A 15,931-nucleotide genomic window follows, 5' to 3' on the forward strand; every position below is an offset into this window, starting at 1 on the left:
TGGAAGCAAAGATTTGCTTCCAGCGGATGTGCGTCAAGGCTACCGGTGGTGCCATGGATGGGTAGAGAAGCTGACTCTCTTGAGATCTAGCTCCAGTCGAAAGCTCCAGTCGTCATTTAGAATGAATGAAGGAGGTGAAGAACTCTCAACCATCTTCTCACGCAGTTGTCTGGATTGCGGGGAAAGTCCCCGGTTCACAAGGATCCTCCCCCGGATGACTTGGAACTTTGCTCATCAGCTTCTATTTATAGAGTTTGGACCGCCGACAACATTAATTGAACTGTTCTGAGTCTGACGTTCGGTGCGTTAGTCCTTTCTGAACCTCTGCCACCAACGGCGTGGTAGGTGAAATGTCAGCATCAGCTGTGGATTTTCTCGAGGTAGATGCGTTGATGCATTCATTCCACCAATTTTGCGTTGATCCCATTAGAATGCGTTGTCATGTAGCTGCAATCATTTAATGGCCGCATTCACTTAACACCGCAACTCTACATGATGACCTACAATCGCTTGACGAGCGTGACTTCCATGCGGTGGACGCATACGGCTGATTATTGCAACATCCATGCGTTGATCGATGCGTTTACCTTGCGATGGAGTGTTTCTCCGCATGCGGTCGTCTATGCGATGGTCCGGTTTCTACGTTTGCATTCATTTTCTGCATTGGCTACAAAAATAGACTATTGGAAGCATAATTAATGCAAAGTAATGGGTTAGCTGAGATTCGATATGCTGCTTAATGCAAACTCTTTTCCCCATGAATTCCTAGCATGATCGACGCATATTCTGCCTAACAACCTTCATAATTCTAAGTAAAAGGCCTAAGATGACATGCATATGTGCATGTCATCACTGGACAACCCCAAATCATGAAGTGACGTAAATTTCCTTTACGTTCCATCCAGAGCTCATAAGGCCTTTCAGAATTGCTTTTCGAGGAAACTATGTTCAAAATATACACTGCAGTCCAAACTCCGTGTCCCCAAAAAGAATATGGTAACTGAGCATAACTTCTCATGGAACAAACCATGTCCAACAAGATTTTGTTTCTCCTCTCTACCACACTGTTCTGCTGAGGTGTGCTAGGGGCTATGAGTTGAGACTGAATTACATGTTCTATCAAATAGTTCTTGAATTCTAAGTCAAAATACTCACCACCTCGATCCAATCGAAGTGTTTTAATCTTTTTACCTAATTGGTCTTCAACCTCAGCCTTATACTCTTTGAACTTTTCAAAAGTTTTAGACTTTTGGCACATTAGATAAACATGCCCATACCTGGAATAATCATCTATAAAACTGATGAAATATTCATACGCTCCTCTTGCTCTAACATTTAGATGCCCACAAAGGTCTGAGTGAATCAGCTCTAGGGGTTCTTTGGCTCTAAGACCTTTTCGAGAAAAAATCTTTTTGTCATTTTACCCTCAAGACAAGACTCATATGGTGGTAATGAACTGTCTTTCAACTTATTTAGATGACCCTTCTTAACCAATCTCTCAATCCTGTTGAGATTTATGTGACCCATTCTCAAGTGCCAAAGATAGGCATTTGGAGAAATCTTCCTCTTCTTATGAGTCTCAGCAGTTTTAAACATCTCTATGTTCAAAACATCTTTGACCTCAGTTAGTTTTAACATGTACAAGTTATTTTCTAATTTTGCAGAGCAAATCTGTTTATTTCCCATTTTGATGAACACTTCACCATTTTCGAAATAAACATTATAATTTTGTTTAAGTAAACAGGAGACAGAAATTAGATTCCTTTTCATATAATATACATTTTTCAAATAAATGTACTTGTCTCCTATAAATAACTTCATATCTTCCATTGCTTTGGCTGAAACAATCTCCCCAGTCCCTACCTTAAAGATTGTTTCACCTTCTGTCAACTATCTCTAGGAACTTGTTTCCTGTGAGATAGTACATACATGATTAGCAACACCTAGATCAATTATCCAGATTTTATCATTTTCCACTAAACATGCTTCAATAACAAGTAAATCATATTTATCTTGTTGTTCGAATTCAGCATCCTCATCTACATAATTCATAATTTTAGATGACTTGGGAGATAGAGGACAGTCCTCTGTTAAAACTCTGTTGGTATAATCAACCGCTAGTAATTTGTTTGTTGATTTGATTTTACTGTTATGTACATCGGAAGCGAGTATTCTAGAATTCAACATGCTGATAAAATTCAAACAAATTCTAATTAGTAAATTGTAACTAAATCCAAAGTCAAGTTTTAGCAAAAAGTAATAATGTACCCATAACCATTATTTATTTGCAACGATATTTTAGTGAGTCAGAATATGTTCTACCATGGGGCAGTCAGATACTCCTTCACTAAAACAAACAATTTTGACCAAACACTATCCCGGAATAACTCTTATTCCTTTTTTCTCCATAATAACTCTTATTCCTATAGTCGTTTAGTTCTCGTTTCCGGTCAGGATCTTTACTAACAACTTAGTAATTCTTGTAAGTGTGACCCGCCATTTTCAGATCCTATAGTATGATATGAATTTGCCTTTGAAATAGAAGACAACATCCAAGACAGAACTATAAGACCCTATTCATTTTATTAAAGTCTGGGTTGTTCCGAATCCTATGTTACAAGCCTCTGTGGGGATAGCCGTCGCTAAACGTCTAGCAAAGGGCCGCCTAAAGCAAAACAGCAGGCGCAACGTAGGAATCTCACGGTTCAGACTAATGGAGGATACCGTAGGATATATTGACACATATCATTCACCCACTTACTATGAACTACTTCCTTCGTTTACCTTGATATTGACTCATACAAAACACTCTCCATCGTATAGAACATCATCGCGTCCTTCAGCATTGTAGATAAGCGTTTTTTTTAGTTCCATTGCATAGAAACTTCAACGCATCGCTTAGGACTTCGTCTATACGATCGCTTAGCTCCGCATCTAGACAATCGCTCAGTGCTATTGCGTAGCACTTCATCACATCGCTTAGAGCACATCAATGCTAAATGATCGCATAGTACCATCGTATAGTAAATTCAACGTATCGTTTAGTTCCCATGCCAAAGCTAAATGATCGCTTAATGCTATCGTATAGCAAATTGATCTCATCATTTAGCTTCTGTAGGTACACGATCATCTAGTGTTCAAGATCACAACGATCAGTGCCCATTGCTATACGATCGTCTAGCTTTTCTTCAGATCGTGTAGCATCTGGAGCTAGACGATCGTTTAGCAACTAGAACCACAACGACGATAAGAACAGAGGTTGATTTTCTAGAACTGCAACTCGGCCTCTTCACTTGTTTCTTTGAATTACAACTTAATTTCAACTCTAATGACTCCAAATAAATTACAGACTCTTGGGAACATAATAAAGCTCATCAAACAAGAGCCAATTACAAATTTAAATGAAAAATTAAAGAGAATTAAATAGCCAAAACTCAGAAAACCATATGAGTGCATCAGTTTCATATTTCTCATATAAAACATCCACCAAACAAAAATTGAACCAAATTGAATGCTTATTTGATGCTCTGATACCAATTGTAGGATTGTATCAACAGCAGCGGAAGCACAAGAATCATCTAAGCATTGAAATTTACTAATTTTGGCATAATATAAAGCATGCTTCTGTAGAAAAATGGGTTTCAAAACATACCTCTTGTAGAACTTATTTAAAGCTTATTCTCCAGCTGCTATCTTCTCCATATCTTGTTGTAGACCACCTCAAGATCTTCCCCACTATTCTATTGGTGCTCTAGATTGAGTTGTGGGACTCAAACCAAGCTTGAACCAAGGGATGAAGGAGAAAAGCTCACGGCAGCAACCTTGTTGAAGAACCATTCTTCAAACCAAATTTTCTCTCAAAATTCTGTAGATTGCATGCTCAATTTTCACTCTAATCTCTTCATTATATTGAAGATCAACATGCAAAGAGAAGAGTTGCATGAGTTGCAGGTCATGCTTGGAGAAGACAAGGCAAATATATTACTATATGTGTGAGCTAGTTAAGTAATGGATAATGGAAAAAACCATTTTTCCATTTTGTATTTTTGTTTTCTTTTCCTTTTTCAATTTTATCTAAAAATAAAATTTTGATTTAAAAAATCTATTTGATTTTTAAAATGAAAAATTAATTAATTTCATAAATTAATTATTAAATAAAACTTAATTAATTTAATATCAAATATTAAATTAATTTTAACACATCCATCTTTATATATTTGAATATATAAATTCTCCTATTCCGTTTAATTCTAAAATTAAATATAATTATATCTCATATAATCACTAATTCTCTTAATTATAATTTGAACGTTTCAAATTAACTTATCACGCTATTCTAGATCTAGTCCGTTACGAGCTAGTAGGGGGACTTTGCGGATCTACAGATCATGGGCTCTAACGATTCGAGATTAATTGGCTAAACTCATTAGACCAAATTAATCCTCATTCGTTAACTAATGGGCCACTCTACTAAAGCCCATAGTTGCACCCCCCTCACCGTAGATATATTATGTCCACATGATTTAACCATAATCAGCAAGTCGACCCTTCACAGCTTGTTCGTAATAACGGCTGAGTCAAATATCTGTTTTACCCTCAAGATTACGTCTTATTCCTCAAGTCCCTACTAATCCTCTAATGAACAACTGTTTTGTGATCCAATCATCAAACCAAACTCTCTCAGCCCAGTGAGAGGGTACGGCCCCTTGTTCAAGACTTTGATTTAGTACTTGAGAGAATAACCTTTCTCCTATCGCTAAATCGGGTAGGCATGAACTCCGTCTTGCACCCTATGTCTCCAACTATCTATCCGATCTTACCCTTGAAATGGGAGTCTTATTGAGCCGGTGTTGTTGAGCCAACCCTCAACAATTCAAATCTAAGTGCAATCTCGAATAAATAAGAGTTCATAGTTAGGTTAGGATTAAGATCGAGTTACCTAGGTCATCTAGGTGAAATAGTCAGTCTTAAACAGTAAATAGCGTTATAAAGTAAGAATGACTTATTTCTTCGTCCTGATCTTGTTGGCATTGGTGTCCTAATTCTCCTGAAGTCTCGTTGTTTTGTAAAGATACACATTGTTCAATGAATAAAATAAGTTTTATTTAATTATGGCATTTACTCATATCTAATAAACAAGGCTCCTTGGTTATCTTATGTGAACTTAAGCATGTATATGTGATATACAAGTAAATCATGCCTTAAGTGATAACCTTAATTGGTCTGTAGTATAAGGATTAAGGTGGGATACCTGATCCTGGTGACACTACGGATAGGCTCTGCTTTGTAAAGGTTTGTAAGTGTTCTAAACTACTACAGATGGTAGATCCTGACCATTCATGTGGAGATGTGGCGTAGGGGTGTCCTATACAAAGAGTTTGTATAAGACTTTGACCATGAGATGACTAGACTCTATATGTAACGCCGTTGATACTAGAAATTTGCATCTCACCTAAACGACCATAGGTGACACGACTTCAATCCCGAGTATCTTGGGAACTCCTGCCTTTGAGGGTGGTCCTTTGATTAGTATGGATGAGAGTGGCCAGATTGCCAACTCAATATGCCTACCTTTTTGGGGACTTATGTGATCTGGGAGCTGGGAACTCAATCCACAAGATGGAATTCACTCTTTTCACGAAGCAGGGATAAGTAGAGAGATTGCTCCCTTAAGGGCTGATTCCAGGGCTGGAACATAGTGACCACAGCTTCTTTTTGGAAGAGAAGACTCAGTCATAGTAGGACTATGATTTATGTTCATTAGAGGGTTCAGTGGTACTTAAAAAGACAGATGTAACTACAGGGGTATACAGGTTATTGGCCCAGCTGTACTTACGATCGATCTATAAAGGTTTGTCACACTATTGATTGGTTAAGATAGACACATAATATATCTGTAATGAGGTGAGTTCAGCTGTCGGTTTTTAGTGGAGTGCTTGGCAGTTAAAGAGTTTAGTCCGTTATTCATGTACCATTGGAGCTTCGAATCTACAGGTCCATGAGGTCCCCTTGGTAGCTTGGATTCTGTTGAGAATCAGTTCTTGGTGTTGATTTGAAATGTTCAAATTGATAAGAGGTATTTTGATTATATATGATATAATCGGTATGATGTATAAGATACATCTATGTGGAGGATTGAAGTAAATGAGATTTACATTAAGTACCATGGAATAGGAAAAGATCTATGGTTTATATGTTTTATGAGATGAAATATTAAAACTATAGGTTATAAATATAGTATAATAAGTTGGTTATCATTTATGTTTATAATAATATTAATTATTTGATAATTAATACTTTTTCTGTTAAATAACCAAAGTAGTGGGTGGTTATTGGTTCATGGTAACCGTGAGTTTAAAAGGAAAGTGGTTTGCTATTTTGAAAAGAAGTTTTTACAAAAGTTTGAAAAGAATTTGAGTTTTCTCTCCAGCGAAAAGAAACTCACGTAAGGCGTCAAGTAAATACAGATTTACTAAACGACAACTGGGTGAGCTAAACAATCGTGCAGGTGCGAGCTAAACGATCGTGCAGTGTTTACTAAACGATTGCATAATTTTGCTAGACGATCGCTGGCCCAAGGTACTCGATGGTGTAGAGTCTCTAGGCGACAGACCGAGCTAAACAATTGCATAACTTTTGTTAAACGATCGCATAGTTTTATCTAAACGATTGAGCATCGACCTGTACAATGGTATCCGACTTCTCCCACTTGCCCAGTCGTGTACACGATCGTTCTTTCCTCCATTCGTCAGCCTCACACCAAGTCCGAACAGAGCTCGCCCTCTGGATTCTCACACTAAGAATACCAAGGTCGCCTTGTTGGTGGTGTCAGACTCAACTCGACACCGTTGAGGTTTTCTAGAGGCCATTCGCGGTGCTGTGGAGGTCGTTCATGTTGCAGAGGAGTTTATGATCGAGGAGATCGTTGAGGACGAGTGTGAAGTGTTCATGCGGTGTTGCGGTTGTATAGATCAAGCGCTTGTGGTTTCGGTTGTTCGATCAGAGTCACGCATTGGGCGTGGAGACGTTTCTGCATATGTGCGTAGAATATGTTTTCTATGCATTTGTATTTATCATGCTGTAATTTCTCTGTATAATCGCATAACCGTTTGTTTACTAGCTGACTGTAAATGATTTGTTGATTCATGATTGTAATTTGGAATAGTCTTGTTCCACTGCTCTTGGGAATCTCGTTTCCGATTTCCTTCAATTGGTATCAGAGGCAGGTTCTCTGATATTCCAATTACATATTTGAATCGAACGTTTTTTAACAGTCGTGGTGGGTTTCTGCATTTATGGTTAACCTTTTTTTGCATTTTTGGATGGATTTGATGAACGTTTCGAGTTTTAATTGCCTTTTTGTTAAAGCTTTCGGTATTACAAAGTGTTAATTTTAAAGGCCTCTGTGTTTTTGGGCGAAATTAACTTTGCAATCGAGTCTGTAATTCGAAAAGTTCGAGTTCGTCGAGTCGTTCGTGATGAAGCTTCGGTGCATGGCGATGCAGTTCTCAACGAAGAAGAAGATCAAGTATTGGTTGGGTTGTGTAGCCTCGGGTAAATGATCGTTGGGATTTAACTAAGCGATCATTTAGATTTGTTGTTCTAGATGATCGTATAGTATTTTCTAATCGATCGTTTAGCTAATGTTAAGTGATGGGTTAAATCGTTTACCATATTGCGTGACGTTGGTTGCGCGATTGCGTAGGCGGTGGAGGTAGGCGATCGTAGTGGGAGCATGCGATGCTCGTCGTTTAGTAGAAGGCGCGCGCTAGACGATCGCATAGTTAGCAAGCTTCATCGCTTAGCTACTACCTATGTGATCGTGCATATGCGATACGGAGACGCTAGCTAAGCGATCACTTAGGCGATGATGCTTCGCAGCATTGTAGTCACTTAGACGATCGCGGAAGGCGGGCATCGTGCGGAGGGCGCTAAGCGATCGTGTACTTCAGGCTTCATCGCTTAGTAAAGGTACACGATCGAGCTGTCATAACAAAACGATCGCTTGGATTTTTCTAGACGATCGTATAGTAATGCTAAATGATCGTTTAACTCCGGAGCGCTGGTAAGCGATAGAGAAAATTTTTTGTTTTATCGTGTAGATGATCGCGGAGTGCTTAGTAAACGATGGATGATTGGAGAAGCGATGCTTTGCCGAACGGTTTAAGACCCGGTTCTCCTGTTTGAACCGGAGACTCCTTGTCTTTGTAATAGTTAGCTTTTCTTTTGTGTTTTTAAGACAATTTTACCCAGTTCATCAACTTTTATTGCTTATACATGTGATGTATGATGCTTATATATCAAAGTGTTTGTCATATAGTTAAAAACCAACTTTAGGTTGTGCAATTATTCATGCATCATGTATTATAAATGTTATAATCTTGCATGAAGAAATTACTTGAAAGCATGCGCATGCATCATGAAATATAAGAGTTATATTTTGCATGCATTGAGCATTATTATGCATTATCCTTTTATTATAATTGTTATAGTCTAAGGATGAATGGAAGCATGTTTTGCTTGTTTCAGTGCTATTTTATATAAGTGTTATATAAAAGAAGTAGAAATGAATGGACAATGCATTGAGCATGACACTTAGGCTGTTTATAATCGTTATGAATACCTTGCATGTGTTAGCCTCGCATTGTGGTGGTTGTTTCCGTTGATAAGTGTTATAAAGGAAATTAGACCTAAAATCAATAATTCAGAGTTGCATGCAGACTTAGGGTGAACTCAAGTTTTTTTTTTTTAAAAAAAAGGGTTTTAAAATTGGATTGAGATAGACCTAAGTTCAAATTGGTTCTAAAGAGTGTAGTAACCTAGATTGATCTTTTAAAATCGGTTTAATAGGATTAAATTGGTTGAAATAAAAGATTAAATTTGTTGTAAACCTATTTATAAGGGACCTTTTGTCTAAGGCGGGTTCTGGCTAGGCCAGGGTTCTGAAGTTGACAGAAATATAACACCCTTACCTGGGAACCTACTTGGAAAGGTGAATTAGATAGATTTTCAAAAAGCATGCGACGTTTTGGTTAAAGACTCCGTTAAAGAGTTTAATGGATAATGATCAAAAGTTGTTCAACTATCCAAGGTAAAAGTTACTCTTGGGAAAACCTAAAAGTCACTTAGTTAAAATCCTTAGCCGTGTTTTTTCTAAGTAAATTAAACCCTAGGTTAGAAAATACTTAGTGGGAGGAGGAGGCGTATCAGATATGTCTATGATTCCACTCACGTTTCTCCCTGTATGTTCACACCGTGAGATTCATGTTTGGCCTCGAGATGCCTCAGGATGCATCCTCTTTAGGATGGTGTTTGCATGAGTCAATATCAAGGTGGACGAAGAGAGTATTTATAGTAAGTGGGTAAAGGTGTGTGTCAACATGTCCTATGGTCTCTGTCATTAGTTCACACTGTGAGATCATTCTGTACGCCCTCGTGTCGCCCTGGTAGCGGCCCCCTTAGGAAGGGTTTTGTGCATTTGGTTAATATCAAGGTGAACTCAAGAAATGGATAGGTTCGCTTTTGGTTTTGCCCCAATCGGATTTTTCCCTTAGGATTGGCCTTTTGGGACGGACCTCTAAGGCTTAAAATGGCGGGTCACACTTATGGGGGATTGTTAAGTAAGTTAATGATCTCTTGGCCAAATCAATGATGGCTAGTCGTTATAGGAACAAGAGTTGTTCTGGTATTAATGACTGGTTGAGAACTTCTCAATTCAGAGGAGGGATAACTGACCTCCCTTAGGCGGCTTTTGTCCTAAACCTTTGAAGCATCACTGCAAAAGTAGATGGCACACGGGGTTCATGTTAGTTTTGCTAAAACCTTATTGGATGTTGTTTTGTTTTGCAACGGGTATTTGCTTAAAACCTAATGTAGGTCAATGTGTTTTTCTTTTCAGCAACTCGTTAGTATTTCCATTTAAAGCTTTTAAAAATGACCAATTTATTACAGTGGAAAGAATCGTGTGAAACGAATTTCGTGACAAACGACCTCCATCCCACTACTCTCCAAAAGAGAAGACAAGACAGTAAATATGATTTATTGGTCTTGGAGACATGTCTGGTAGAGAATAATGATTCTGCCTAGATCCTTGATTCGGGTGTTACCAATCATGTCAGTTCCACATACCAAGGATTTAGTTCCTGGCAAACGTTGTCACAGGGAGAGATGACTCTTCGAGTCATTAATGGTGTGGTTGTTTCAGTTGTTGCTATAGGTAGGCTGAAGTTATTTGTTAACAACAAATGTTATCTGTTACTGGATAATGTTTTTTGTAGTTCCTCATATTAAGTGGAACTTAATCTCGATTTCTTGTCTCATTGAACAAGGCTATACCGTCTCCTTTTATGAGAATAACGTGTTTATTTTCAAGAATGAAATAGAGATTGGTTATGGTTCAATGGAAAATAACTTATATGTACTAAGGCTGTTAGTCATAAAAGCCTTGTTTAATACTGAAATGTTCAGTACGGCAACAACAGCTAAAAGACCAAAACTATATGATAGAACATGGTATTGTGTCCCAACTCTCGGCCCCTGGTACACCTCAGCAGAATGGTGTATCAGAAAGGAGAAATAGGACCTTGTTGGACATGGTTCGGTCTATGATGAGTTATTCTCATCTTCCATACTCGTTTTGTGGTTATGCAGTACAGACTGCATGTTATATCCTGAACAACGTTCCCTCAAAAAGTGTTTCTGAAACACCTATTGAGTTATGAAGAGGCCGTAAAGGTAGTTTACGCCACTTCAGGATTTGGGGTTGTCCGGCACATGTGCTAGTGACTAACCCAAAGAAGTTGGAACCGCGTTAAAAGGATTGCCTCTTTATGGGCTACTCCAAGGAAACGAGAGGAGGATACTTCTATGATCCAAGTGAGAACAGAGTGTTTGTTTCCACTAATACTATCTTCTTGGAAGAAGATCACATGAGGGATCATAAGCCACAAAGTAAGCTCGTTTTACGTGAGATCTCAAGTGAGACTGAGACTGCTGAGGGTTCAACAAGAGTTGTTGAACAGGCCAATAGATTAATAAGAGTTGTTGAGGTCAGAACGTTTAGTCAACTAGCTCAAGAGTTGGGACTGCCTCAACGTAGTGAGAGGGTTATGAACCCATCAGATTGCTACATGTGTTTAACTGAAGCCTATAACATCATTACGAATGATAGGGTCGAGGATCCGTTGTCTTTGAAGAAAGCAATGAAGGATGTTAACAAAGATGAATGGGTTAAGGCCATGAACCAGGAAATGGAGTCTATGTACTTCAATAACGTTTGGGAGCTTGTTGATCCACCTGATGGGGTCAAACCTATTGGGTGCAAGTGGTTCTATAAGTGAAAAAGAGGTGTAGATGGAAAGGTGCAAAACTTTAAGGCTAGGCTCGTGACAAAGGGTTATACCCAGGTTGAAGGAGTTGACTATGAGGAAACTTTCTCACCTGTTGTCATGCTTAAGTCTATCCAGATTCTTCTGTCCATATCCACATTTTATAATTATGAAATATGGAAAATGGATGTCAAGACTGCCTTTCTGAATGGTAATCTTGAGGAGACCATCTATATGACTCAACCAGAGAGGTTCGTAGTTCCAGATCAAGAGCAAAGAGTTTGCAAGCTTAATAGGTCCATTTATCGGCTGAAACAAGCATCTCGATCTTGGAACATCACATTTCACACTACTATCAAGTCGTTTGGCTTTAACCAGAACGTTGATGAGCCTTGTGTTTACAAGAAGATCATCAACAACTCAGTAGCTTTCCTGATACTGTATATGGATGATATCCTACTCATTGGGAATGATGTAGGATATTTGACTGACATTAAGAGTTGGCTAGCTGCCTAGTTCCAAATGAAAGATTTGGGTGAGGCACAGTATGTTCTCGAGATCCAGATCATTCGGGATCTCAAGAACAAACAGTTAGCCATGTCTCAGGCATCGTACATTGATCAAATGTTGATCATATATATAATGCAGGATTCCAAGAGGGGTTTGTTACCTTTCAGGTATGGAATCGTTCTGTTTAAGTATCAATGTCCTAAGACACTTCAAGAGGTTGAGGAGATGAAATGGATTCCTATGCTTCTGCTGTAGGAAGCTTGATGTATGCAATGTTGTGTACCAGACCCGACATTTGCTATGCAGTAGGGATTATCAGTCGGTATCAGTCCAATCCAGGATTTGATCACTAGACGGCAATCAAGACGATCCTCAAGTATCTTTGGAGAACGAGGGACTACATGCTTGTGTATGGAGATAAGGATCTGATCCTTACAGGACACACAGACTCCGACTTTCACACCGATTGAGATTCTCGAAAATCGACATTGGGGTCAGTGTTTACTTTGAATAGAGGGGCTGTAGTTTAGCAAGCAAGGATGCATCACGGACTCCACTATGGAAGGCGAATACGTAGCAACTTATAAAGCAGCTAAAGCGGCTATTTGGCTGAGGAAGTTCCTTACAGATGTAAAAGTTGTTCCAAATATGGATTTGCCTATCACTCTTTATTGTGATAACAGCGGAGCTCTGGCAAATTCGAAGGAGCCTTGGAGTCATCGTTGAGGTAAACACATAGAACAGAAATATCACCTGATTAGGGAGATTATGCTTCACAGTGATGTGATAGTTGAGCAGATCGCATCAGAGCAAAACGTTGTTGATCCCTTTACAAAGACCCTCACGGCTAAAGTATTTGAGGGTCACCTGGAGAGTCTGGGTCTACGGGACATGCGACATCTTGTCTAGGGCAAGTGAGAGATGATACTGGGTATGCCCTAGTTTATTGTATATTGTACATTTTTATTTTGTATTGTACATTAGTCTCCCGAGTCATTAGGACAAGTGGGAGATTGTTGGGATTGGTGTCCTAATTCTTCCAGAGTCTCGTTGTTTTATAAAGATACACATTGTTCAATGAATAAAATAAGTGTTATTTAATTCTAGCATTTACTCATATCCAATAAACAAAACTCCTTGGTTAGCTTATGTGAACTCAAGCATATATATGCGATATACAAGTAGATCATGCCTTAAATGATAACCTAAATAGGTCTGTAGTATAAGGATTAAGGTAGAATACCTAATCCGGGTGACATTACGGATACGACCCACTTTGTAGAGGTTTGCAAGTGTTGTAAACTACTAAAGATGGTAGATCCTGACCATTCATGTGGAGACGTGGAGGGGGGTTGTCCTATACAAAGAGTTTGTATAAGACCTGGACCACGAGATGATTAGACTCTGTGTATAACGCCGTTTATACTAGAGACTTGCATCTCACCTAAATGAGCATAGGTGACACGACCTCAATTCTAAGTGTTTTGGGAATTCCTACCTTTGAGGGTGGTCCTTTGATTAGTATGAGTGAGAGTGGCGAGATTGCCAACTCAACATGCCTACCTTTTTGGGGACTTGTCTGATTTGGGAGTTGGGAACTTAATCCACAAGATGGAATTCACTTCTTTCCCGAAGCAGGGATAAGTAGAGAGATTGTTCCCTTAAGGACTGATTCCGGGGCTTGAACATAATGGCCATAGTTTCTCTTTGGAAGAGAAGACTCAGTCATAGTAGAACTATGATTTATGTTCATTAGAGGAATCAGTGGTACTTAAGGAGTCAGATGTAACTATAGGGGCATAAAGGTTATTGGCCTAACTGTACTTACGAGCGATCTATGAAGGGTTGTCGCACTGTTGATTAGTTAAGATGGACACATAATATATCTATAGTGAGGAGAGTTCAACTGTCGGTCTTTAGTGGAGTACCTGGCAGTTAACAGATGGTGGATCCTGTGACTAAAGATTTTAGTCAGTTATTCACATACCGTTGGAGCTTCGGATCTACATGTCCATGAGGTCCCCTTGTTAGCTAGGATTCTGTTGAGGACCAGTTCTTGGTGTTGATTTGAATTGTTCAAATTGACAAGAGGAATTTTGATTATATATGATATAATAGGTATAATGTATAAGATACATCTAGTGGAGGATTGATGTAAATGAGATTTACATTAAGTACCATGGAACAGGAAAAGAACTATGGTTTATATGTTTCATGAGATGAAATATTAAAACTATAAGTTATAAATATAGTATGATAAGTTGGTTATCATTTATGTTTATAATAATATTAATTATTGGATAATTAACACCTTTTCTTTTAAATAACCAAAGTATCGTGCTATAGTCGTATATCTCAGTAGTTAACACATATTGATTATTTTGGTTTAAAGGATTTAGCCAATTAAATCTTTAATTATTGGAGCTCATGATTTGTAAGTCCATAAGGTTCATCTACTAGCTCTAAAAGATTCAACCTTTGATTAGAATATTGAGTGAATTTGAAGTGTTCAAATTCAATTTACGGTTTGGAAAATTTTATTTCATATAATTAACCTTAATTTTTTTTTGAAATTAAATGTATTTGGAGATTTTATTATATTTAAATAATGATTTAAATCTTAACTACATGAACATGATTCATGTTTGAATTAGGTATTTTTATTAATTTATATTTGATATTAAATTATTATTTTTAATTAACTAAATTTATTTAATTATCTGAATTTAATCAATTTCAAATTAAGAAATTCGATTTCAAAAATTTTAATTTTGTTTAATTTAATTAAGTTGAAAAGTAAATTAAACTAAATTTGGAAAATGGTTTAATTAGTGAATTTATCCCAAAATTGAGTTTGAGTACATTTCTTCCACTTAGTTAATGCTATTTGAAGTGTAAAATAGCTGAATAAAGGGAGTTTGCATGTTTAATTTGAAGATATACATATGATTTGATCAGATTTGAAAACATGCAAATAGAATTTTTTTCTCTGCAGAAAATTTTTTTTTGCTCTCAAACTCTCTCCAATCCACCTCAATTTCTCTTTCCATTTAGAGTTCCACCACTCAATTCAAGACTGAGAATAGTAGAGAAGATACTCTTGATGGTCTACTGAAGAAATTGAAGGTCAATTTCGTGGAGATTGCAAGCACCAAGTGGATTTCTACAAAGGTTATAAAATTGAAACCCTCTTTATTATGAAACTTTTTTTTAGCATGCTTGTTTTAAATTAATGTAATTAGAGTGCTTAATGATTCTGTTAGCTTCCGTTTATTGCAGGTTTACTCTATCAAATTCATCATAGGAAGGCGATTGAAAGCCAAATAACTCTTCTTTGCCTTTTGTTTTCTTGAATTTACTTTTGTATTTTTGTATTCTTGATATGGTTATGTCTATGGAAGCCATGTTAGGTTAAACTTCTCATAGTTTCAGGGGTAAATGGATTCTTAGGTTTAATTATCGAACACTTTGTTTCTTGAATATTAATTTTCATTTACGCATTCAAAATGACCGTTCTTAATTCTTTTGAATGTCTGATCAATATTTGAATGATTTCATGATTTAAAGTCTTGCTTGAACAAATGAGTTTTAGATTAGATCATGCATGCTAGACAATCTTTGCAAACAAAAGGTGTAGTTGGATAATGATAGAGATTACTGATGAAGGGTCTTAATTCTTTGCTTAATCATCTAATTTCAAGTAATTAATTATTAAGGTTTAAGTAAACTAAAAGATTATTTATGAAAGATTCAATTTGGATAAAAGACTTTTAGATATAAGTGTTTTGTTAATTATTTCAAGAATCAAGCAATTGTATTTAATAATGCCTTTGATGAATTCTATTCCCTAAAATGCTCATTTGTTAATAATCTTTATGTTCGATCTCTTTTATAGCTTTCGTAGATTAGTTTAATTTTTTCTATCACAGTTGTTCCTGTAAATAAAATTGAAAAGATCTATGAATAGCTTAAAGAATAATCATTCCGATTCCCTTAGGACGATTCTTGACCTCTTATGTCATTTTAATTTTAACTATATTATTATTCGACACGTGCACTTATGCCATATCACTAACCATGGAAGACCTTATTGG

The sequence above is a fragment of the Benincasa hispida genome, chromosome 11 (assembly GCF_009727055.1).
Source record: "Benincasa hispida cultivar B227 chromosome 11, ASM972705v1, whole genome shotgun sequence".
NCBI lineage: Eukaryota > Viridiplantae > Streptophyta > Magnoliopsida > Cucurbitales > Cucurbitaceae > Benincasa > Benincasa hispida.